The sequence below is a fragment of the Ranitomeya imitator genome, chromosome 6, assembly GCF_032444005.1.
Source record: "Ranitomeya imitator isolate aRanImi1 chromosome 6, aRanImi1.pri, whole genome shotgun sequence".
NCBI lineage: Eukaryota > Metazoa > Chordata > Amphibia > Anura > Dendrobatidae > Ranitomeya > Ranitomeya imitator.
The window spans coordinates 90,927,022-90,953,901 of NC_091287.1; the positions used below are offsets into that span (position 1 = coordinate 90,927,022).

Sequence of the window (26,880 nt, forward strand, 5' to 3'; positions counted from 1 at the left end):
ATATATATATACACACACACAGTATAATGAACATTGTTATTACTTTAGATTTGCTTTTATTCTAGTATCTTTATTGGGTGGTCTTAGGTCTTTTGTGCCCGATGTAGATCATGTGGATACAAACTAAAGTGACGGCGCTACTTGTTTCCAGTTAGGCTACTTTCAAACTGGCGTTTTTTTAAATACGTCGCAATGCGTCGTTTAGGGGAAAAAACGCATCCTGCAAAGTTGTTTGCAGGATGCGTTTTTGCCCCATAGAGTTACATTACCAACGCATTGCGACGTATTGACACACGTCGCAACCGTCTTGCGACGGTTGCGCCGTGTTGTGGCGGACCGCCGGGAGCAAAAATTGTTAAATGTAACGTTTTTTGCAGCCGACGGACCGCTTTTTCCGACCGCGCATGCGCGGCCGGAACTCCGCCCCCACCTCCCCGCACCTCACAATGGGGCAGCGGATGCGCCGGAGAAATGCATCCGCTGCACCCGTTGTGCAGTGCGTCAAACGCTAGCATCGGAATCTCGGCCCGACGCAATACGACGGGCCGAATCCGACGCTAGTGTGAAAGTAGCCTTATGGTACCTATAATTTTCACACTGTTTTAATCTCTGATTAATGCAAAGCTTCTAGTCATTAGCTCACATGTATCACTGTGTCTGCGGCCGGCATTCAGATAGAGGTTTTGTGACTCATGAAAAACGTTGATTTTATAAATATTGCTCAAAGTGACTCCGCTAGTGATGAGTGAGCGTGCTCGGATAAGGTGTCACCCTAGCATTTTCGGGTGCTAATAAAGTACCTTTGGCGTGGTCGAATAATATGTTTGAGTCGCCGTCGCTGCATATCCCACAGCTGTTCAACAGTCGCCACACATGCCGGGATTATCTAACAAACAGGATATCCCTGCAGGTGTTGTGGCTGTCGAACAGGTGCAGCAACTCAGAGTATCTTCGGCATGCTCGAATACTATATTAGCACACGAGCGTGCTCGGATAATACTGTATATCCATGTCACATATCTGTCATTTGAATATGGTAAGCTAGCCATACACAAATAATAGCTATTTGGGATGATGGCTAAGTGACCTAAATTCATCATGATCTTTCATGCTCAAATTGGGTGCTTAAAAGGCACATTAAGGCCACACTCACACTTTCAATGTTTGGTGAGTTTTTTACCTCAGTAATTGTAAGTAAAAATCAAGAGTGGGTGAGAGAAAAGTATAATACCGTAGAAAAACACGCATCACTTCTGAATTTTTCCCCTCCTCTTGGTTTTGGTTTACAAATACTGAGGTAAAAAAACATCAAATACTCAACGTGTGCACGTGGCCTAAATATGGTCAAAAAAGCAAAGACCAAAAATAACGAGGTGACGGACATTTTGAGCATATGCAGTAGTCACTGTATTATATACCGTCAGCTCTATAAGGGTACAGTGCCTACAAGTAGTATTCAACCCCCTGCCGATTTAGCAGGTTTACACATTTGGAATTAACTTGGCATTGTGACATTTGGACTGTAGATCAGCCTGGAAGTGTGAAATGCACTGCAGCAAAAAAGAATGTTATTTCTTTGTTTATTTTTTTTTTAAATTGTGAAAAGTCTTTTCAGAGGGTCATTTATTATTCAACCTCTCAACCCACCAGAATTCTGTTTGGTTCCCCTAAAGTATTAAGAAGTAGTTCAGGCACAAAGAACAATGAGCTTCACATGTTTGGATTAATTATCTCTTTTTCCAGCCTTTTCTGACTATTTAAGACCCTCCCCAAACTTGTGAACAGCACTCCTACATGGTCAACATGGGAAAGACAAAGGAGCATTCCAAGGCCATCAGAGACAAGATCGTGGACGGTCACAAGGCTGGCAAGGGGTACAAAACCCTTTCCAACGAGTTGGGCCTACCTGTCTCCACTGTTGGGAGCATCATCCGGAAGTGGAAGGCTTATGGAACTACTGTTAGCCTTCCACGGCCTGGACAGCCTTTGAAAGTTTCCTCCCATGCCGAGGCCAGGCTTGTCCGAAGAGTCAAGGCTAACACAAGGACAACAAGGAAGGAGCTCCGGGAAGATCTCATGGCAGTGGGGACATTGGTTTCAGTCAATACCATAAGTAACGTACTCCACCGCAATGGTCTCCGTTCCAGACGAGCCCATAAGGTACCTTTACTTTCAAAGCGTCATGTCAAGGCTCGTCTACAGTTTGCTCATGATCACTTGGAGGACTCTGAGACTGACTGGTTCAAGGTTCTCTGGTCTGATGAGACCAAGATCGAGATCTTTGGTGCCAACCACACACGTGACGTTTGGAGACTGGATGGCACTGCATACGACCCCAAGAATACCATCCCTACAGTCAAGCATGGTGGTGGCAGCATCATGCTGTGGGGCTGTTTCTCAGCCAAGGGGCCTGGCCATCTGGTCCGCATCCATGGGAAGATGGATAGCACGGCCTACCTGGAGATTTTGGCCAAGAACCTCCGCTCCTCCATCAAGGATCTTAAGATCCATCTTCCAACAAGACAACGACCCAAAGCACACAGCCAAGAAAACCAAGGCCTGGTTCAAGAGGCAAAAAATCAAGGTGTTGCAGTGGCCTAGTCAGTCTCCTGACCTTAACCCAATTGAAAACTTGTGGAAGGAGCTAAAGATTAAAGTCCACATGAGACACCCAAAGAACCTAGATAACTTGGAGAAGATCTGCATGGAGGAGTGGGCCAAGATAACTCCAGAGACCTGTGCCGGCCTGATCAGGTCTTATAAAGGACGATTATTAGCTGTAATTGCAAACAAAGGTTATTCCACAAAATATTAAACCTAGAGGTTGAATAATAATTGACCCACACTTTTATGTTTAAAATTTATAAAAATTTAACTGAGCAACAAAACTTTTTGGTTTGTAAGATTTATGCATCTGTTAATAAATCCTGCTCTTGTTTGAAGTTTGAAGGCTCTAACTTATTTGCATCTTATTAAACCTGCTAAATCTGCAGGGGGTTGAATACTACTTGTAGGCACTGTATGTGCAGACGATCCGGAACTGATAGCGCTTTGGATGTAGTGCAGGTCCTCTTCGTCCAAAGCGCTGCTGTCTATTGACCACAGGTAAATCCTCAGGTGTTCATTGAACCATGCGGTTTTACTGTGTCCAATACATTGTATGAGTGAAATTTCTCTGCAAAAGCAATTAACATGCTGCTGTCTGGAAAGATGCACCACATGTCCATCTCCTCGATTGTGCCACGGGTGTCCCTGGAAGCAAAGTGGACATGGGATTTCTTGAAATCCCATCCACTATGCTGTAACAGCTGTCCGCTGCGGGAAGGACTCTGCACAAGGACGGCGTTTACTGATCGTGTGCACATTCCCTAATACAGATGTGCAGGGCGAAGTGGTATGTATCGTGTGAGGAAACATAGAGCCGCTTATCACCGCAGAGGAGTGTGCTTTAATAATTTAGAAAATCTCTTTAGGGTACTTTTCATTTTAGTGAACATGCACGCTTAATTTGTTTGTTAAAATAAAACACTTCCCCTGGTAATAGGAAATTTGGAAATATAGCAACTTAGAAAGTGGCACCGTTCCACGTAATAAATATGGACTATTGTACTAGACATCGAGTTTCTGCCATATTAATTGTCTGCAGTGCACTAGGACTAGGACAAGGAAAATTAGAAACAGTTTTGTTATTATTGTGTCATGGCACTGCCAGTGTATTATATAAAATGCAAAACAATGAAGCTGAACAAAAATGCCCATGCATAAACATCATTAACCTTAATAGAGGTCATAAACTTTTCATGTTTATTCAATTTTTCAAAGGGTGATGTGAAAGAAAGATTCAATTTTTCAGGAACAAATTTCGAGTTGGACAGTTAAAGTTAATCTGTCAGCCCAAACTGACAGAATAAGAATGTAGACATATATCCGCTGTAAGAAATTCCACTGTTAGTGAGTTAATCGCCGCCTCCATTTAGCAGAAATGGAATTTTAATCAGTATGCTAATCAGAAAGCTCAGTGCACCATTGGTGTGGCCACCTGCCCAGATGCACCATTCCGCCCACTGGTTTTGTATATCCGTGCCTCCCTCAGTGGTGATTGACAGCTCTGAATTGCCTGCAGTGAGAACTGCCTGCAGAGAAAGCTTAGGTACACCAGTGCTACCAGTCACTCTTGAGGAAGGCAGGTGGCATGCAAAACCAGTGGGCAGAGCAGTGCTCCGAGCCTTCTGGCCACACCAAGGGTGCACCAAGTCTCCTAATTTGCATATTTAAATAAACTTCAGTTTCTGCAGAACAGAGGCACTAAAGGTGCGATTTATGTATAGGGTTTATATCCCATACCAGGCTATGTGCTTAATTTCATTTTGGGCTAACAGTCTCTCTTTAACAAGTAGATTAAAGGGAATATGTCAGCAGGGTTTTCCAATATAAGTAAGGCCACCACCTTAAGGCCTCTTTCACAATATTTGAGTAAGCTGTGTGTAAGTCCCCAATCCCCTCTGCATTGCAGAAAAATACCTTTAATTACCCCCATATGGCATGGTCCAGTCTGATGAGAGTTGCAGGTCTTGATCCTGTGCCTCCCCTCTTCTTACATCCTTTTTCCCTGCTGGATGACCTGCACAGTGTCCCCATCGCGCTCCCGCACAGGCGCACTTCTCTCTGCCCTTCCGAGGGCGGAGCACTGTAATGCGCATGCACCAGGAGAGGCCACAGAGCACCAATGACCTGCAAGTAAAGCTGGCGCATGGCACAGAGTGAAGGACGCCTGCGCAGGTGCACGATTGGGGTACACTGTGTGGATGACATAGGACATGTCATCTATATGAAGCAAGCAGCAGGACTGCAATTGCAAGGAGAGATGAGGTGGCGCCCATAGGACTGGACTGCGCTGTATGAGGGTATAATAATAGGTGTAATGCAGAGGGGACATACATACTGTTTACTAGAATATTGTAAAAGAGGGCTTAAAGGTGGTAGCCTTACGTTATAGTGGGAGATCCTGGTGGCAGGTTCCCTATAAGCGATACATGCCAATGTGTGGAAAATGTAAAATGCTGGAGTTAAAAATATATACTGCTGGTTTATCATAAATGCCTGTTACTTAGTTCTGCAAGATCACATTTTTACAGCATACATAAGTGCATGAATGCAGTGTAAAGTTGGAAATTATCCAAAGTACTGTAACCCTACTACAATTTCATCCTGGTGCACACAGTCATATTATAGCGCCATACAAAATCCAGTTTCTACAGAGCTGCAATGCATCACCCATAGAAATCTGTGACGCCATGGTAGTAAAGACTTTCATTCATATAGTTCAAGAGAAAAAATGTGCCTTGTTTCAGGAAATGTTGCTTTATGGGGGAGAATAGTTTCATATCAAGGTGCCTTATGGAGGCATCATGCAAATGCCACGAGACGTGCCTATGGGTACATAGTAAAAAGTAGAGGTAACTTCATGTCAATCCATAGAGACCTGTGCACACAGATGAGCCACCATTAAGTTGTATTTGCAACAGGCAAATTTACTGCATCAATGAGCGCTGATTCGTGATATCACAAGTTTAAAGGCCCTTCTACATGAACCATAAGGAGATGGATATCATAATTGTGATCATTCATTCTCGATACAGTTTGAATATTCCCGGCAGCATGTCCTCTGTTGACACCAGGAGATGCGCTGCCGACAAGGATAACTCCCGGCAGGAAGTCTTCTGTTGACACCAGGAGATGCGCTGCCGACAAGGATAACATTTTTAGACTTACGAAATATGCAATCAGCTGATGGAAAAGCATCTGCTTATATACTGGCCTATGGAGGCGAGGACAGTTTAATGAAGGTTCATTCCACCAATTATTCCTCATGTAAAAGGACCTTTAAAGTTCATTACTAATAAATATTAAGCTTCTCTAGAGTCCTATGGAAGACCACATATCTCACAGCACATGCTAAATGATGAACCCTGCTCCGTTCCATCTGTATATGGTGTCTGATGGAGCAATATAAGAGCTGTATCTACAGTATATATGGGACCAAATGACAATTCAACACTGGAGAAATTCTCTCTCTGAAACAATACCGCTAAAAGCAGTCACTGATGTTCCGCGTTTATTTCAATGAACTGTAAGAAACCTTTCCTGGACCTGTAACAGGGGCCGGATCCTCATTCATCTTTGTCTAAAGGCACTTAATATCTGTTACTTGTATTTTGCCAAGTAATGCTGTGATTGAAGTTTAGGGGCATTATAATTAGGAACATTACACACTAATCAGACATTGAAATGAAATGTATGTTCGGAAGAATGCTTAGAGCCCCATTAGTTCACAGTCATTCTATTACAATCCGAAATACTGTCACTGGTGCCTTGAGCTTGTGCCAACGACAACAGCATAAATTCTGCATCTCATTTCTGTGATCATAAAATTAATGATCAGTTTAAAAAATGCTTCTTTGTAAAAAGTTATAGCACAAGACGAACGTTGGAATCTCAGCTAGAGGCATGGAGGGATGATTAAAACTTCACAGCTAATTAAAATATCTTATAAAATGCATGCTATGGAGGAACGATGGCTGCAAAACCAATGGAGCTAATTGCAGGGAAGAGACAGGTGGAGAAATCTGCAATTGGTCCTATGTGCTGTATGGTAGATCTTACTATTCTGTGTAGTGTGCAAATTGCCTCTTCTGAGAAAAAGAGGACTTAAACTCTATAGCGCCACCTGTTGGAAGTAGCGATCCTACAAGTCACAATCAACCCTTTAACGAGTCGTGCAATATGACTTAGAATTAAAGCCAAATCAGTATCTCAATTCGCAGACACGGTGTTTCGGGCTGTTGGCCCTCGTCAGTGCGAAGCACGAGAACTGATTTGGCTAGGTGAGAGGCTCTGGACTGGGGTCTAAAGGGTAACGTTTCTCCCTTTATTCTGTGTAGTGGAATTGGATTTGATAAAAACATATTTTGAGATGTACATGGAGCTAATGCCAAGACATGGAGTGCCTGTGACTCAATTCAACAAAGCAGTAGAACTCTGTGTTCCGCTGTATAGCGCCATCACATGGCAATGTATAAGAGTTTTTCCTTGTCCATGTGCTGTGTGTGGCTTTTCCTACATCTGTAGGAATCTGAAAGGAACTCACTGAATGTCCTACTTTGGGCCACTTGCATATCAGATTTGGTCTTTAAATTCTGAAGAACAAAAAAAACGCACAACGTACGTGGAAGCCCTTTGCCATCTGGATTTCAGTGATCGCATTTTGTGACCACAAAATCTGACACAGCCATCTGTATAGAGATATTGTCACCTATTGATTCTAGGTAGGATGTACATAACTTCATTATTCAACTTCTGATGAAGCATGGCATGTTTTTTCATGAGAAAGGACTGAAAAAGAATCTGTCAGCAGATTTTCACTTTGTAATCGGAATGATGTAGGGATGGAGGCTAATTCCAGTGATGTGTCACTTAGATTAATGAGTACAGCAGTTGTGATAGAATCACAGTTTTCTTTGCTGCAGATCTAGCAGAGCTCGGAATGCTGGGCTCTGTATAACCCCGCCCACACCACTGATTGGCTGCTTTCTGTGTGTAGCGTTTCTTGACAGAAAGCCGCTAATCAGTCCTGGGGGTTGGTGTAGGAGGCACCAGGCCAGTTGGCCCTGTAGTGATAGCCTCCTGGTAAAACATTGATTGTATTGAAACAGCAAAACACAGCCTAGTAAGTGACACATCACTGTAATCAGGGTCTCTGCCCCTACATCATAGTGCTCTCAGATTACATAGTAGTAACCAGGTGACAGATTCCCTTTAAAAATACTCTACATGGACAAAAATATTGGAACACTTACACATTACAACTACAGGAATTTTATGACATCCCAATCTAAATCCATGAACATTAAGGCTTTATTCACACATCTGTATTTGTGATCAGTATTTCATCATTATTTGTGTGACAAAAAAGGAGTGTCAACAAGTGTCACTCTTTAAATTATACTTTTCCTCTGATTGTTGGCTTACAAATATTGATGCAAAATAGTGACCAAATGCTGAAGCATGAATAAGCCCTGTGAGGCAGTAAGGGGGATCATATGCAAGGGTTGATATATCCCCCATGATGGGGACGGAGTCCTATTAAGGCCCCTTCACATTAAGCGACGCTGCAGCGATACCGACAACGATCCGGATCGCTGCAGCGTCGCTGTTTGGTCGCTGGAGAGCTGTCACACAGACCGCTCTCCAGCAACCAACGATGCCGGTAACCAGGGTAAACATCGGGTAACTAAGCGCAGGGCCGCGCTTAGTAACCCGATGTTTACCCTGGTTACCATGCTAAAAGTAAAAAAAAACAAACAGTACATACTTACCTACAGCCGTCCGTCCTCCAGCGCTGCGCTCTGCTTCTCTGCTCTCCTCCTGTACTGTCTGGGAGCCGGAAAGCAGAGCGGTGACGTCACCGCTCTGCTTTCCGGCTCACAGACAGTACAGGAGGAGAGCAGAGCACAGCGCTGGAGGACAGACGGCTGTAGGTAAGTATGTACTGTTTGTTTTTTTTTACTTTTAGCATGGTAACCAGGGTAAACATCGGGTTACTAAGCGCGGCCCTGCGCTTAGTTACCCGATGTTTACCCTGGTTACCAGTGAAGACATCGCTGGATCGGTGTCACACACGCCGATCCAGCGATGTCCGCGGGAGATCCAGCGACGAAATAAAGTTCTGGACTTTATTCAGCGACCAACGATCTCCCAGCAGGGGCCTGATCGTTGGTCGCTGTCACACATAACGATTTCATTAACGATATCGTTGCTACGTCACAAATAGCAACGATATCGTTAACAATATCGTTGTGTGTGAAGGTACCTTTAGACCTGTTGCAGTGCCTTGTGTTCACAGCAGGACGCCTGTGAGTCACAAGGCAAAAAAAAAGTAAGCGTGGACCTGGTCAAGCTAGTTGGTTCAAGGCAATGTTCAGGAAAACCCGTTATGGGCTTTTATTTTTGGAGCAAACTACAGGATGTTAGTGGGGCAGTTCGCTCTCTCCTGACTGGGTCTTACAAGTTGCCCATGGCCACAGATTCCATTTTAAAAAACCTGCCGCAAAGGGTTGGGTGTGTCAGTCTTGATTTGCAAACTGCATAGCAGGAGGCTCTGCAAGATTCAGCCTGTGTGAAGTAATACGGAGCCGAGCGAAGACAAAAGGCTGGGCACCCCTCAGCATGATACGGTGGTGCAGTCGCCCGTGGCAACCGGTCTCGAATATGGACTGCCTTGACCCCCCGGTAGCAATCTGGAGGATACCATTTGTTTTCCAATTGTGAGTTTCTTTGGACATTGAAATACATTTGCTGTGAACTTTTCTGCGATCCCTGCCTATCTGTTGCACTGCACCAACCCCACTGCACTGCAGCCCTTATGTGGAGCTTGTCCCCCTTAACTGCTAAAATGGCTTCCACTTTTCTAGGAAGGCATCAGACATCAAAGGCAACAGCTACTGTAATCACATGATAATGAAGGCACTGCAGATTTCAGATAACCTACATGGAAAAAATAATGTCCTCGTTTTATCCTCCCGCAGCCCTCTCACTATGGGTGCCATGCTACAGCGCTGTACAATCCATGGGTTTTCAGAACCATAAAAGTCATGTGGCATCTCACATAATTGTCATGTGCTCAGATTGTTAGAAACTAGCTTCATCAATGTATTACCATTTTATATAAAACATGAAAGATTCAGATACCACTTTATTCCTGAAGATGATGATAAAGGATGCAGTGATGTTACATAGTACCATCATGCCACGATGTAGTGAAAGCATCACATCCATCTGCAGACAAGCGAGCTGCAATCTGTCTAGTATACAATGGAACAATGTAGTCCTCATTCAAAGCGCCAAGCCATTAGAGTCTGGACACGTGAGCGGGCATTTCCATTGCTGTTGTGCAACGGCTACAGCCTACAGACTTTGCCATGTTGCCCTGGCCTCATGATAACACAGTTTTCTGATTAAATACATGCCTCTGTTACTCTACTGAATTTTCATTACTGGTCAAAGAGATTACCAGGAACCATAAGTGTGCATGGTGTGTGTCAGGGATAAGAGCAGGGGAAATCACGTAGGTCCGACTTATGCCACCAGTTTGTCAGAAGAGACACTGGAGAAATTCCACAGATCCCACTGCTGCCATCACCAATCATTTATACAGGCCAATTGGACACCTGTTAGAGGAACAGGGTTAATAAATTTGATATATTTAATCCGGAAAAGTAGGTAGTGTTTATTAAAAAAAATAGACAAAGATGTTACAAAATGGGAACAAAACAATACGGTATACACAATCAAATAGTATAAAAGGATAACAATAGAAAAAGCACTAAACCTGTGTCGTGGAAATGGCTCAGACCTTGGTGGAGGGAGGTACTCCTTAGGAAAATGGACAGAACTACAGCAAGCTTCCAGGACTGACAAATGACAGAACACCCAAACTCTAATTTTTATTAGATCAAGGTTATGCCTACATACCTCCCCTTGGTGAGCTCATATGGGGGCTGGTAGTGAAATGTGCTGTCTTTTGTGTTTGGTACACGGACTATGTTTGTTGGTAATATGTGGGTGCAAGTTTTGCATTTTTTATTGTTACAGGGGAATGTGCCAGTCACTGATGGTGATGAGAGGACACCTCTGACAAGAAGATTCCTTAAGTTAGGGGGCTGTTTGTAGGAGAGAAGTGGTAGTTCTGGGAATATGTCTTTCAATTTGTGATCTCTATGGAACATGGGTTGGAGATCAGCACCAATTTTCCTTAGGATGCTCATGTGGGGGTTGTATGTGACCAACTTGTGCAAAACTTGTACCCACATATTACCAACAAATATAGTCCGTGTACAAGACACAAATCAGGTCCATAAGGTCATGGGTTCCTTTTCTTGTACATCCTCCAACGTGGTGTACATGATACAATGTACAAGGTGCCCTGGAAGTATTTATATTGGGGAAACCATGCAAAGACTACAAACTAGGATGAATCTACACAGACACACAATCAGGAATGAAATGGACACACTGGTGGGAAAACATCTCTCTGGACCTGAACACAGTATGACAGATTTATAGGTCTTAATACTAAAAGGTAATTTTAAGGACCACAGGGAAAGAAAAATTTGGGATTACAAACTAATGAATATGTTTAATTCATTGACACTAGGACTCAATTTAATACCTGGATTTATGAGTCACTACATGGATACAATTCACACCTCCACCTGACAGACTCCAGATAACTAAGAACATTATTCCCACTGCCTCTCCATTTGTAAGAAAATGCCTAATTTGATTACCTTGGACTCATCACACTTCCCACCCCCTAACAAATGTCCTACTGTAGTATTCTTTAAATGTTGTGCTTGTTTCTTATTAATCTATTTGTAATCTTTCCTGAAGAAGGAGCCTCTGTGCTCTGAAAGCTTGCAAACATATTATTTTATGGTTAGCCAATAAAGGTATCACTCCTAGAATACTTCTGTCATCATTGGGCAGAAAAGTATTCACATCGATTTTTCTGGCTAACACGGTACCACAATACAATTTGTTATTGTACATCTTTGTAAAGGCTGCAAAGTTGTGACATACGCTCTTCTATGACCCTATTATTCTTTTGTGGAGGGCCCAATTAGGACTTCTGTTATGGGGCCCAATAATTTCTATGCACACCCTTGGAACCGAATACAATTTTGAAAAGATTAAATTTTGTAAAGATGAAACGGTCTGCTCTTGCACATCCTCAGTAAGTAGAAGTAAATGGTAAATGTTGGAATTGTTTCTGCTCCTTACTTGGCAAACTAAATTGAGATTTGCTCATCTCTATCCACAATTGACGGCTCCACCTTCAGTTACATAATCTCCGTGTAACCAAAGCACATTCTGTAATCCCAGGGGGTATAGGCCTACACCAATAACGCCATTCCACCCACAAAATGAAACACTGCCAGAACTGTTTTAACACGTTCTTTGCCTCTGTGTTCAGATGCACACTGCTGGGCTAACTTCTCTTGCACCAAAGGGGGTGAGCACAATGTATGTACCAGCTTGTTTGTGTTTCACACTCCATGCTCAATAGCGAGGCTGTGACACTCCGCTCTGCCTTTGATTCCAGCAGCTGCAGTTTGCTTAACAAGTACTGACACATATGTCGAAAACTTTTGCTACACGGTATTAACAGTGCAGGAGTCTAAGGAATCAAAGCTGAACTGAAACAATATGTTTTCTCCCAAATAATTGTGATTTGCTTTCCAGAAATGTGGTATTCAATCAGTAACTTTTCCACGTTGCCAGTTGGAAGACAAGCCTGCTCATGTGTTCAAATACTTAGCGCCTGTGCAAATATTGAACATATACTAGGGATATACTCTACAAAGCGAAAATGTAACTGGTGCAATAAAAGGTTTTGTAAACTAATGTATACTAGAAATACCTATTAATGGCCACAAAATAGTAAGTAGTACCAATTGATGATATAGGGAGATGATAGGGACTTGTTTACTAATAATTATATGATGCAATTACCGTGAGGGTTTAGTCCTAATGATCATTCATGTTCCTTTGTCTCATACAGGTAAAAAAAGCATCGAAAACTGGAGCAAGTTCAGAGAAGAGCTACCAGGATGGTGAGCAGACTGCAAACTATGTCTTACAAAGAACAGATCTGGGAATGTTTAGCGGAGGAGACTTAATAGCTGTCTTCAAATATCTGAAGGGATGTAACAGTGTAGAGGGATCATCCTTATTCTCATTTGCACACGGAAACAAGAGAAGCAATGGAATGAAACTGAAAGGGGGAAGATACAGATTAGATATTAGAAAGAAAACTTTTTGACAGTGAGGGTGATCAATGAATGGAACAGGCTCCCATGAGAGGTGGTGAGTTCTCCTGCAATGGAAGTCTTCAAACAGATGCTGTACAGACATCTGTCTGAGATAGCTTAGTGAATCCTGCACTGAATTGAGCAGTGGGTTGGACATGATGACATGATGACATTGATAGCATTCAAGTGCTGTCCACTTTTATCAGGGACCGATAAACTTACATTGGCTAGTCTGATATGATGCAAATCTACTGCATTTCTGTATACCACTTGGTCCGTAGTATTTGGACATGTGAACTACCCCATAGACTATCATACAGTATGTACACGTGCTATCCATGAAATTCACGGATAGCACTAATATTAAGTTTTAAGCAAAGGTAGAAGTGAATTCAAATGGAGTGATAAATATAAAGGAAAAAACCCTGCAGCATAAACGGTCATGGCACTTTTCCTAAAACCGTTGAGTGTGTAATCACTTTTAGGCTATATTCACACATGGAAACAGGAACACATGGGCTACTTGCACAGTGAACAAGTCTGTATGATCATGTTCACACACCACCAAGAAACCTGAAGACACAAAAGAGAATAGTAAAACCAAAAACACTCAGTTTGAAAAAATGTTGCAGTAATCCGCAAGTGCTAGTAAAAGATGTAAAAAACAGGGTATTTGGTTGATACGTTTTTTGCAAAAAATGTATACTAAGCTGCTCTACCAATCTTCACGGTATACCCTTATCAGAGCAGTCCTAACTAATGTATGCAATCCCTATCTGATGTATTTAAAAACCTGATCATCTGTATATAACCTGTGTGAACAGGGTTCAGAGAGGAAAAATCCATGTGTGCATACAGGGTAGAACAGCTTTTGTGCAGATAGCCCAAGAGGAGTGGTGGAACTCCCCAGTCTTGTAGACACAAGAGAACAATTATGGAAACAGGAACACATGGGCTACTTGCACAGTGAACAAGTCTGTATGATCATGTTCACACACCACCAAGAAACCTGAAGACACAAAAGAGAATAGTAAAACCAAAAACACTCAGTTTGAAAAAATGTTGCAGTAATCCGCAAGTGCTAGTAAAAGATGTAAAAAACAGGGTATTTGGTTGATACGTTTTTTGCAAAAAATGTATACTAAGCTGCTCTACCAATCTTCACGGTATACCCTTATCAGAGCAGTCCTAACTAATGTATGCAATCCGTATCTGATGTATTTAAAAACCTGATCATCTGTATATAACCTGTGTGAACAGGGTTCAGAGAGGAAAAATCCATGTGTGCATACAGGGTGGAACAGCTTTTGTGCAGATAGCCCAAGAGGAGTGGTGGAACTCCCCAGTCTTGTAGACACAAGAGAACAATTATGGAAACAGGAACACATGGGCTACTTGCACAGTGAACAAGTCTGTATGATCATGTTCACACACCACCAAGAAACCTGAAGACACAAAAGAGAATAGTAAAACCAAAAACACTCAGTTTGAAAAAATGTTGCAGTAATCCGCAAGTGCTAGTAAAAGATGTAAAAAACAGGGTATTTGGTTGATACGTTTTTTGCAAAAAATGTATACTAAGCTGCTCTACCAATCTTCACGGTATACCCTTATCAGAGCAGTCCTAACTAATGTATGCAATCCCTATCTGATGTATTTAAAAACCTGATCATCTGTATATAACCTGTGTGAACAGGGTTCAGAGAGGAAAAATCCATGTGTGCATACAGGGTAGAACAGCTTTTGTGCAGATAGCCCAAGAGGAGTGGTGGAACTCCCCAGTCTTGTAGACACAAGAGAACAATTATGGAAACAGGAACACATGGGCTACTTGCACAGTGAACAAGTCTGTATGATCATGTTCACACACCACCAAGAAACCTGAAGACACAAAAGAGAATAGTAAAACCAAAAACACTCAGTTTGAAAAAATGTTGCAGTAATCCGCAAGTGCTAGTAAAAGATGTAAAAAACAGGGTATTTGGTTGATACGTTTTTTGCAAAAAATGTATACTAAGCTGCTCTACCAATCTTCACGGTATACCCTTATCAGAGCAGTCCTAACTAATGTATGCAATCCCTATCTGATGTATTTAAAAACCTGATCATCTGTATATAACCTGTGTGAACAGGGTTCAGAGAGGAAAAATCCATGTGTGCATACAGGGTAGAACAGCTTTTGTGCAGATAGCCCAAGAGGAGTGGTGGAACTCCCCAGTCTTGTAGACACAAGAGAACAATTATGGAAACAGGAACACATGGGCTACTTGCACAGTGAACAAGTCTGTATGATCATGTTCACACACCACCAAGAAACCTGAAGACACAAAAGAGAATAGTAAAACCAAAAACACTCAGTTTGAAAAAATGTTGCAGTAATCCGCAAGTGCTAGTAAAAGATGTAAAAAACAGGGTATTTGGTTGATACGTTTTTTGCAAAAAATGTATACTAAGCTGCTCTACCAATCTTCACGGTATACCCTTATCAGAGCAGTCCTAACTAATGTATGCAATCCCTATCTGATGTATTTAAAAACCTGATCATCTGTATATAACCTGTGTGAACAGGGTTCAGAGAGGAAAAATCCATGTGTGCATACAGGGTAGAACAGCTTTTGTGCAGATAGCCCAAGAGGAGTGGTGGAACTCCCCAGTCTTGTAGACACAAGAGAACAATTATGGAAACAGGAACACATGGGCTACTTGCACAGTGAACAAGTCTGTATGATCATGTTCACACACCACCAAGAAACCTGAAGACACAAAAGAGAATAGTAAAACCAAAAACACTCAGTTTGAAAAAATGTTGCAGTAATCCGCAAGTGCTAGTAAAAGATATAAAAAACAGGGTATTTGGTTGATACGTTTTTTGCAAAAAATGTATACTAAGCTGCTCTACCAATCTTCACGGTATACCCTTATCAGAGCAGTCCTAACTAATGTATGCAATCCCTATCTGATGTATTTAAAAACCACCACTCCTCTTGGGCTATCTGCACAAAAGCTGTTCTACCCTGTATGCACACATGGATTTTTCCTCTCTGAACCCTGTTCACACAGGTTATATACAGATGATCAGGTTTTTAAATACATCAGATAGGGATTGCATACATTAGTTAGGACTGCTCTGATAAGGGTATACCGTGAAGATTGGTAGAGCAGCTTAGTATACATTTTTTGCAAAAAACGTATCAACCAAATACCCTGTTTTTTACATCTTTTACTAGCACTTGCGGATTACTGCAACATTTTTTCAAACTGAGTGTTTTTGGTTTTACTATTCTCTTTTGTGTCTTCAGGTTTCTTGGTGGTGTGTGAACATGATCATACAGACTTGTTCACTGTGCAAGTAGCCCATGTGTTCCTGTTTCCATAATTGTTCTCTTGTGTCTACAAGACTGGGGAGTTCCACCACTCCTCTTGGGCTATCTGCACAAAAGCTGTTCTACCCTGTATGCACACATGGATTTTTCCTCTCTGAACCCTGTTCACACAGGTTATATACAGATGATCAGGTTTTTAAATACATCAGATAGGGATTGCATACATTAGTTAGGACTGCTCTGATAAGGGTATACCGTGAAGATTGGTAGAGCAGCTTAGTATACATTTTTTGCAAAAAACGTATCAACCAAATACCCTGTTTTTTACATCTTTTACTAGCACTTGCGGATTACTGCAACATTTTTTCAAACTGAGTGTTTTTGGTTTTACTATTCTCTTTTGTGTCTTCAGGTTTCTTGGTGGTGTGTGAACATGATCATACAGACTTGTTCACTGTGCAAGTAGCCCATGTGTTCCTGTTTCCATAATTGTTCTCTTGTGTCTACAAGACTGGGGAGTTCCACCACTCCTCTTGGGCTATCTGCACAAAAGCTGTTCTACCCTGTATGCACACATGGATTTTTCCTCTCTGAACCCTGTTCACACAGGTTATATACAGATGATCAGGTTTTTAAATATATCAGATAGGGATTGCATACATTAGTTAGGACTGCTCTGATAAGGGTATACCGTGAAGATTGGTAGAGCAGCTTAGTATACATTTTTTGCAAGAAACGTATCAACCAAATACCCTGTTTTTTACATCTTTTACTAGCACTTGCGGATTACTGCAACATTTTTTCAAACTGAGTGTTTTTGGTTTTACTATTCTCTTTTGTGTCTTCAGGTTTCTTGGTGGTGTGTGAACATGATCATACAGACTTGTTCACTGTGCAAGTAGCCCATGTGTTCCTGTTTCCATAATTGTTCTCTTGTGTCTACAAGACTGGGGAGTTCCACCACTCCTCTTGGGCTATCTGCACAAAAGCTGTTCTACCCTGTATGCACACATGGATTTTTCCTCTCTGAACCCTGTTCACACAGGTTATATACAGATGATCAGGTTTTTAAATACATCAGATAGGGATTGCATACATTAGTTAGGACTGCTCTGATAAGGGTATACCGTGAAGATTGGTAGAGCAGCTTAGTATACATTTTTTGCAAAAAACGTATCAACCAAATACCCTGTTTTTTACATCTTTTACTAGCACTTGCGGATTACTGCAACATTTTTTCAAACTGAGTGTTTTTGGTTTTACTATTCTCTTTTGTGTCTTCAGGTTTCTTGGTGGTGTGTGAACATGATCATACAGACTTGTTCACTGTGCAAGTAGCCCATGTGTTCCTGTTTCCATAATTTTTCTCTTGTGTCTACAAGACTGGGGAGTTCCACCACTCCTCTTGGGCTATCTGCACAAAAGCTGTTCTACCCTGTATGCACACATGGATTTTTCCTCTCTGAACCCTGTTCACACAGGTTATATACAGATGATCAGGATTTTAAATACATCAGATAGGGATTGCATACATTAGTTAGGACTGCTCTGATAAGGGTATACCGTGAAGATTGGTAGAGCAGCTTAGTATACATTTTTTGCAAAAAACGTATCAACCAAATACCCTGTTTTTTACATCTTTTACTAGCACTTGCGGATTACTGCAACATTTTTTCAAACTGAGTGTTTTTGGTTTTACTATTCTCTTTTGTGTCTTATATTCACACATGGTAGATTTATTGAAAAAACTTCTGTGACTGAAAATCAGTTTTATTGATCTAAATAGGTTATGGTGGCAAGCGCATGCTTTTGTGCAACTCCTTATTTAGATTACTGTAATTGAACAGTTGGCGAATGTTCTGAAAACATCTACCATGTGTCAATTCACCCTTACCTTGCAACATGGGAGTCGTGGGTAGAAATCCAGTCAAGAGCAACAAAAAAAACTGTGCATATGTGTTATCTTCTCACACTCCAAAAATAATCTTTTCATGTTTCTTCAGCTTCCAAAAAATCACGGACGCCAGCGACATTTCAATAAATCTTGCAACATGAATGAGTGACCCTTGATGCAGTCCTGAGGAAGGAAGGAAGGAAGGAAGGAAGGAAAGGAAAGGAAAAAAGGAAGGTAGGAAGGAAGGCAGGAAAGGAGAGGGAAAAAGCGAGTGGAAGGGGTAGGAGGTAGGCAAGGAAGGAATCGAGAGAAAGAAGGAAGGAACGAGGACAGGATAGACAGATGGATGGAGCGTGAGAGGAAAAAAGTAGTAAGGAGAGAGACAGTGAAAGAAGAAGGATAGAGGGAGTGAGAGGGAAAGAAGAAGGAATGAGAGAGAGAGAGAGAGGGAAACAAGGAAGGAAGGAATTCTACTGACAAATTGCATTAGTACCTGACCCCTTTATCATAATTGGAGCTTGACAAGAGATGTTAGCTTTCACTTCAATATTTCATCATGGTTATTGTTTAAAACCAAATATAAACTTTGTGTCTGTTGGAAATACTCTTAAAGAGAACTGGTCAGCAGAATTTTGCTATGTAAACTACAGACAGGGCCATATTAGTGATATAATACTAATTAAAATGATACATGCGGTGAAGAAATCTGTTTTGTGGTTCTTGTGTAATGAGTGTTTTAAGTTTTTCTGTAATCATGTCTTCGTGCATTAGGGCGGGACTATGTGCAGTCCCTTTTTGTTGCTCTTGCTCCTCCTTCTGCCTCCTGTTTGAATGACTGGTCACTGATCTGTAAGTGGCCTGCCTCCTATTTTAAATATCACACCTGCACTGTACTTTATTTTATGTCTCAAAAAACATTCAGCCTCCCACAAAATGGAGGTGATGCATGCACGGTGGCATCTAAGAGTCTATATTAATTCTCAATCTGCGCATGCGCAGACCACCGTGCCCAGAGGATCAGTGCAATGTTTACGGTCTCCTATTCTGCTTGTTCCCGGTCTCCTATTCTGCTTGTTCCCATATTGATCCTCTGGGCATGGTGGGAGGTGCATGTGCAGATTGAGAATTAGTATAGAGCTTTAAGTGCGAATGCGCATGCGCCAACACCATTATGTGGGAGACCTAACTTTTTGGGACACAAAATGAAGTACCGTGCAGGTGCGATATTTCAAATAGGAGGCAGGACACTGACAAATCAGTGACCTTTCATTCAAACAGGAGGTAGATGGAGGGGTCAGAGCAACAAGAAAAGAGACTGCCTATGTTCTTGCTCTATTGTCCCTCCCCAATGCACAAACATGATTACAGCAAAACTTTAAACACTCATTACACAAGAACTACAAAACAGATTTCTTCACTGCAGGTTTCAATGTAATGAGTATTACAGCACTAATATGGCCCTGTCTGTAGTTTACATAGCAAAATCCTGCTGACAGGTTTTCTTTAAAACTTTATACATGATCACCTGATCTAAAACTTTTTTTTACAGAAATTCACAAAAGTCATACTGTGTGAAATATTTTGGATCGGGCATCTTTAGGCTCCATCCAGATGGTATTGTCTCCTAATATAATGAGAGCAGAAGCACATATGTGGGATATGCTTCTTTTTAGGAAAATTGATCTAGTCACTTTGGTTCAAAGTTTAGAAATCTTGAACTCTATCCTGCTGCTTCTAGGGAGGTGAGTGAACTGTCAGTACTCTCTCATGTTATCAGGTGGAACTGGAATTCTTCTCCATCTGGAATATATGCCTGGGAGCTGCAAAATATCAGCGTCTATTACTAAATTCTTTGATCACGCACTAAATCTATGCCAGGAACTACGGTAATTACAATTCAGAAATCCAACTGATTTTTTACAGCCAGTGCTGAAACATGTAAGAGACTGAAATTTTTTTCTATAACTGAAATTTTGCAACCACTTGTGTATATAGAGCTAAAAAGTTGTGTAAAGCTGTAAATGATTTTTCTCCTTCTGTAATGACAGGAAGAAATACATATATTTTCATTAAATTAGAAATGATAAATTGCACTGACACACAGCAGTGTTTCTAACAATGGAGGAAGTGGATGGAGACCACAGCGTGGATGACCTCAACAAAGGATATTGGCTTAGAGTCGGAAGTTCTACATGGTTACCTAGAAATTAATTAATTGTCCAAAATTGAAAGGATATAATGTAGTCTTTCCAATGTTATCAGTAAAAATTTTGAGTTGATTAATCCCTTCGGGACCATTTTTAGGTTTTGCACTTTAATTTTTCCCGCCCTGTCTTCCAAAAGCCCAAACTTTTATTATTAATATGAATTTTTTTACAACATAGCTGAGAGATTTTGTGCTTTTGAACGACACCATTCAATTTATCATATATTGTACTGTAAAATTAAAACAAAGTTGGATGATATAGTGAAAAATACACAACTACACTATCGCGAGCTTTGCAGGGTTTCCTTCTTAGAGTGCTAATTGTGTGGTATATATTTTGGGGGCCTATGGGAGTCCTAAAGGGTGCACAGGCATGAAAGGGGTTGTCCAGGGTTTGCAGTCTGCGGTACCTCTTTGTGTCTGCGGACCCTTCACATCACGTATAGCGTGTGCTGTCAGCATTCTCCGGTGCCAGTGGTGATACCAGGCGGTCATGTGACATGCGTGGCTTCACTCAGTTCACTTGTATTGAGCGAGACCGTATAGGTCTAGCAGAAATTATGCCAGGAGTATACAAATCCCATACTTGCAGACATATGACCTCCTGCTCCCAGCAACGAAGAATCCTGACATTATACGCTGTGTGCAATGTGAAGATTCACATGTCTACAAGTCAGCAGTTACGTAGAATGACTGCAGATGTTAATGCCAAACCTGGACAACCCCTTTAAAAACCATAGAAATTCTGCTTTCAATGATGCACAGTGGCATCCAAATGTATTGTTTTAAAGTGGTTACAGCTTTGTTTTCTAATACAATGTTCCAAATCCCCTCCACAGACATGGATTTCTGACATATGCCCACCACTAGAGGGAGCCTCAGAGCTTATGGCATCCTTTCCTAATACTGAGCTCAATGTTTTGCAGCATGTAGTAAGCTAAACTCCCTCTAGTGGGGGCTGTAGATGAAAAAATGTGTTTTATATGGAGATTTGGAGCTCTGTATCAGAAAATCAAAATTCTAACTGCTAAAAGAATAAATATTAATTAAGCTAGAAATTAATTGAAAGCTATATGGGAACTAAAGGTCACAGTAATGGTTCAATGCTGTGTTATGTCAAAAGCTATATACAAAATTGCCAAACCACAATGGATAAGATAACTTACAGCCAAGGAGGTTGAATAACTGAGTAGAAGGCATATGGCCTAGGTGGTGGGTGCCATAAGATAGTGTCAGTAAGGCACATTCGCCCTTACCACTGTGATGATAGTCGCTACTCTATGGGATGCTAGTCACCACTCATGGATTTGCCATGAGGCAGTGTATTCAAGAAGTCCAGAGTCAGTATCAGGAAGGCTCGTAATAGACAAAGGCAAAAGACAAAAGGGTAGTCAGGTCACAGTCCGAGGTCAGAGTATCAGAAAAGTAGCGGCCAAGACATAGGGGTAAGTTAAACGGTTGGTCAAAGGCAAAATCAACGTGGACAACAGTGGTCATAATACAACTCAGAGCACAGAGAAAACACACACCTCTTGAGCAAAGCTACAATTCGCAATGGTCTGACCATTGTGAGACTGCTAAATAGCCCCGAAATCATCTAGAATGGATGACACCTGGAGGAGATCCCACAGACCCAGCCAGATAGACAGCTGAGCTGTCAATCACAATACTCACACCTCTGTCCCAGATTGGGCGGTTGAGCTGTCACTCACAAACCTGACAGCTCAGCAAACCCTCGATCCCATAGGGTGGCAGAACTGTCATTCACAGCGTCCATAGGACACCCTGAGTGCTGGAATTGTGACAACCAGATTATTTTGATACAAGTAAAAACTGCAGATTGAGTCGTTACTCCAGGTGAAGGCATTTGTAAAGATAGATAGATAGATAGATAGATAGATAGATAGATAGATAGATAGATACGGTAGATAGATAGATAGAAAAAAAGAAGTAGCCATGCTAAATTGATATGCCAGGGTAAATTCCACTACAGAATCTTCCGAGAATCACTTACTAAAGAGGAAGTGTATTACACAAGAATTTCATGTACACAATACTCTTCTTGTGGTAGGAAATCCTTTCCCGGTGTGTTTATTACAAACCTATTCACTGTCCATGAGGCTAAACAATTACCGTATACTGTATGTGGAAGCTCTGTGAGTAAACTACATACACTCTACACACCCTATAGCCATAGAATATACATATAGGTTTGGCAGAATCACAGAACATCTTGCTCTTAGGACATGTCTGTGTTTTATCTTTTATAACAAGGTTTTATTAATGACACCAAAAGTATTGAATCAATAAAAATATTGGAGCAATATCTAACAATAAGTAACATTACCAGTGAATTCCTTGCATTGTCCTTTGTAAAATGTAAGACTTGTGGGAATGCTGAGTTACAGTTGTGGGCAAATGTATTGACACCCCTGCAATTCTGTCAGATAATACTCGGTTTCTTTCTGAAAATGATTGCAATCACAAATTCGTTGGTATTATTATCTTCATTTAATTTGTCTTAAATGAAAAAAAACATAAAAGAGAATGAAGCAAAAAGCAAAACATTGATCATTTCACACAAAACTCCAAAAATGGGCCAGACAAAAGTATTGGCACCCTCAGCCTAATACTTGGTTGCACAACCTTTAGCCAAAATAACTGCGACCAACTGCTTCCGGTAACCATCAATGAGTTTCTTACAATGCTCTGCTGGAATTTTAGACCATTCTTCTTTGGCAAACTGCTCCAGGTCCCTGATATTTGAAGGGTGCCTTCTCCAAACTGCCATTTTTAGATCTCTCCACAGGTGTTCTATGGGATTCAAGTCTGGACTCGTTGCTGGCCACCTTATAAGTTTCCAGTGCTTTCTCTCAAACCATTTTCTAGTGCTTTTTGAAGTGTGTTTTGGGTCATTGTCCTGCTGGAAGACCCATGACATCTGAGGGAGACCCAGCTTTCTCACACTGGGCCCTACATTATGCGTGTTCTTTTCTTTGAATGCCTCTTTTTTTCTTCTGTAAACTCTATGTTGATGCCTTTGCCCAAAAAGCTCCACTTTTGTCTCATCTGACCAGAGAACATTCTTCCAAAACGTTTTAGGCTTTCTCAGGTAAATTTTAGCAAACTCCAGCCTGGCTTTTTTATGCATCGAGGTAAGAAGTGGGGTCTTCCTGGGTCTCCTAACATACAGTCCTCCGCTCCGCTGATGACCTCAGGTTAGCATCCTCAATAATCAGAACCTCCCACTCCCGTCTCCAAGACTTTACACGTGCTGCGCCGATTCTTTGGAATGCACTACCTAGGTTAATACGATTAATTCCCAATCCCCACAGTTTTAAGCGTGCCCTAAAAACTCATTTGTTCAGACTGGCCTACCACCTCAATGCATTAACCTAACGATCCCTGTGTGGCCTATTTAAAAAATAAAAAATAAAAAAAAAACAGATTCCTCGCACTATGTTCTCATTCACTTTATGCAGTTAATAGCCCTCTGTGTCTGTACTGCTGCATACTTAGGCAGTTAACTGGTTCATGCAGCTTTACATGAACACCCGAGCCTTACACTATGGCCGGTCCGAATAACTATAGCAATTGTTACCATCCACCTCTCGTGTCTCCCCTTTTCCTCATAGTTTGTAAGCTTGCGAGCAGGGCCCTCACTCCTCTTGGTATCTGTTTTGAACTGTATTTCTGTTATGCTGTAATGTCTATTGTCTGTACAAGTCCCCTCTATAATTTGTAAAGCGCTGCGGAATATGTTGGCGCTATATAAATAAAAATTATTATTATTATTATTATTATACAGTCCCTTTTCATTCAGACTCCGACGGATAGTACAGGTTGACACTGTTGTACCCTCGGACTGCAGGGCAGCTTGAACTTGTTTCGATGTTAGTCGAGGTTCTTTATACAACATCTGCACAATCTTGCGTTGAAATCTCTTGTCAATTTTTCTTTTCCATCCACATCTAGGGAGGTTAGCTAGAGAGCTATGGGCTTTAAACTTCTTGATCACACTGCGCATGGTAGACAGAGGAACATTCAGGTCTTTGGAGATGGACTTGTAGCCTTGAGATTGCTCATGCTTCCTCACAATTTGGTTTCTCAAGTCCTCAGACAGATCTTTGGTCTTCTTTCTTTTCTCCATGCTCAATGTGGTACACACGAGGACACAGGACAGAGGTTGAGTCAACTTTAATCCATGTCAACTGGCTGCAAGTGTGATTTAGTTATTGCCAACACCTGTTAGGTGCCACAGGTAAGTTACAGGTGCTGTTAATTACGCAAATTAGGGAAGCATCACATGATTTTTCGAACAGTGTCAATACTTTTGTCCACCCCCTTTTTTATGTTTGGTGTGGAATTATATCCAATTTGGCTTTAGGACAATTATTTGTGTGTTTTTTCTTTGAAGACAAATTAAATGAAGATAATTATAACAAAGAATTTGTGTTTGCAATAATTTTCAGGAAGAAACTGAGTATTATCTGACAGAATTGCAGGGGTGTCAATACTTGTGGCCACAACTGTAAGGGTGTTGTGCCACCACAAATAAATTGTCTATTAACACTTCTAGAACGTGACACCCAACAAAGATACATACAAAGATATTCAGAATTGATGCTGAGGGTAGAGGCCCCTGACTTTATTAGCACTATCAACTCTGTTCGTCTACGCATGTGACTTTAGCCTGGTGACGGAGCACGCACCGTCAATCCTGTATTCTGTGGCAATGCAGTGATACTTAGCTTAAAAGCTAAAGCATTAAATTGAATGTGTCATCAGAAAATGACTAGTTTATCTATATAGTATATCTGTTTTTTACATATATCTTTTAAAATTGGGCAATGTTTTCTTTTTATAGTACAATGTTTTATAAAAAGAAAAAAAGAAAAAAACTTTTGCAATTTTCACAGCTGATAACACAGGATCCACCAATCACAGTGGGTGATGTTACAGCTGATCCTGTCCCCTTCTTTCATAATAACATTTTTAAAGTTCATTAGAAGCTTCAGTATAAAAGATAGGTTCAGAGTCTGATCATTGCTGCATGCGTATATGCTGTTTCCTGAAATAACAGCCAGAATGAATCTATAAAGACCCAGTGTCCAGTGTGGATATTGTAAGATTACTAATTTTGTTTTTTAAAAAGATCATGATCTGAAACAAAATGTCAACGTTGAGGGAATGTGCACACGTCAGGATTTCTTGCAGAAATTTTCCTCACAAAACCGGACATTTCTGCCAGAAATCCGCATGAGTTTTTTACCGCGATTTGACGCGTTTTTGACATGTTTTTGATGCATTTTTTTGTGCGTTTTTTCCCAAATGCATAGAATTGCGGGAAAAACGCAGAAAATCCGCAAAAATAATGAACATGCTCATTTTTTTACCGCAATGCATTTTTTTCGTGGAAAAAAACGCATCCATGTGCACAGAACATGCAGAATGCATTCTAAATGATAGAATGAATAATGTATGCGTTTTTAATGAGTTTTTATAGCGTTTTTAGTGCGAAAAAAACACGAAAAAACCTGTACGTGTGCACATAGCCTTAAAAGAAAATACATGTAACACAAAAATCTGATTTAACCCCTTAGCGACCGCCGATACGCCTTTTAACGGCGGCCGCTAAGGGTACTTAAACCACAGCGCCGTTAATTAACGGCGCTGTGGAAAAAGTCCATAGCGCCCCCCAGAGGCCGATTTTCTCCGGGGTCTCGGCTGCCGGGGGTAGCCGAGACCCCAGAGAACATGATTCGGGGGGTTTTTAACCCACCCCGCATTTGCGATCGCCGGTAATTAACCGTTTACCGGCGATCGCAAAAAAAAAAAAAAAAAAAAAAAGCGATCTCTTTTTAATTTCTCTGTCCTCCGATGTGATCGCACATCGGAGGACAGAGAAAAGGGGTCCCAGGAGGCCCCCCAATACTCACCTAGCTCCCCCGATGCTCCTCGTGTCTCCCGGTGGGCGCCGCCATCTTCAAAATGGCGGGCGCATGCGCAGTGCGCCCGCCGGCCGGCACCGGGAGAATCTTTGGGGTCTCGGCTGCCGGGGGTAGCGGAGACCCCAAAGAGCACGATTGGGGTCGGTATTACCGACCCCTGTTTTGCGATCGCCGGTAATTAACTGTTTACCGGCGACCGCAAAAAAAAAAAAAAAAAAAAAAGTAAAGTGTAATTCTCTGTCCTCTGATGTGATCGCACATCAGAGGACAGAGAAATAGGGGGATTCGGGGACCCTAGCATACTCACCTAGGTCCCTGGATCCTCTTGCTGCTCCTCCTGGCCGCCAGCAGCAGAACATGGCGGACGCATGCCCAGTGCGCCCGCCATCTGTCTCCATCTGCCGGCCGGCAGGAGAACAGCAGTTGGGGCTAAAATTAGGGGTAGGGTTAGGGGTAGGGTTAGGGGTAGGGTTAGGGGTAGGGTTAGGTTAGGGTTAGGTTAGGGGTAGGGTTAGGGGTAGGGTTAGGGGTAGGGTTAGGTTAAGGTTAGGGGTAGGGTTAGGTTAGGGTTAGGGGTAGGGTTAGGGTTAGGGGTAGGGTTAGGTTAGGGGTAGGGTTAGGGGTAGGGTTAGGTTAG

General features: G+C 41.7%; 1 protein-coding gene across 1 annotated transcript in view; it reads right to left on the minus strand.

The window, feature by feature from the left end:
- The window catches only part of SKAP2 (src kinase associated phosphoprotein 2), a 324,806-nt gene that overhangs the window by 233,394 nt on the left and 64,532 nt on the right, over window positions 1-26,880 (minus strand). The gene's annotated exons all lie outside the window — the stretch shown is intronic.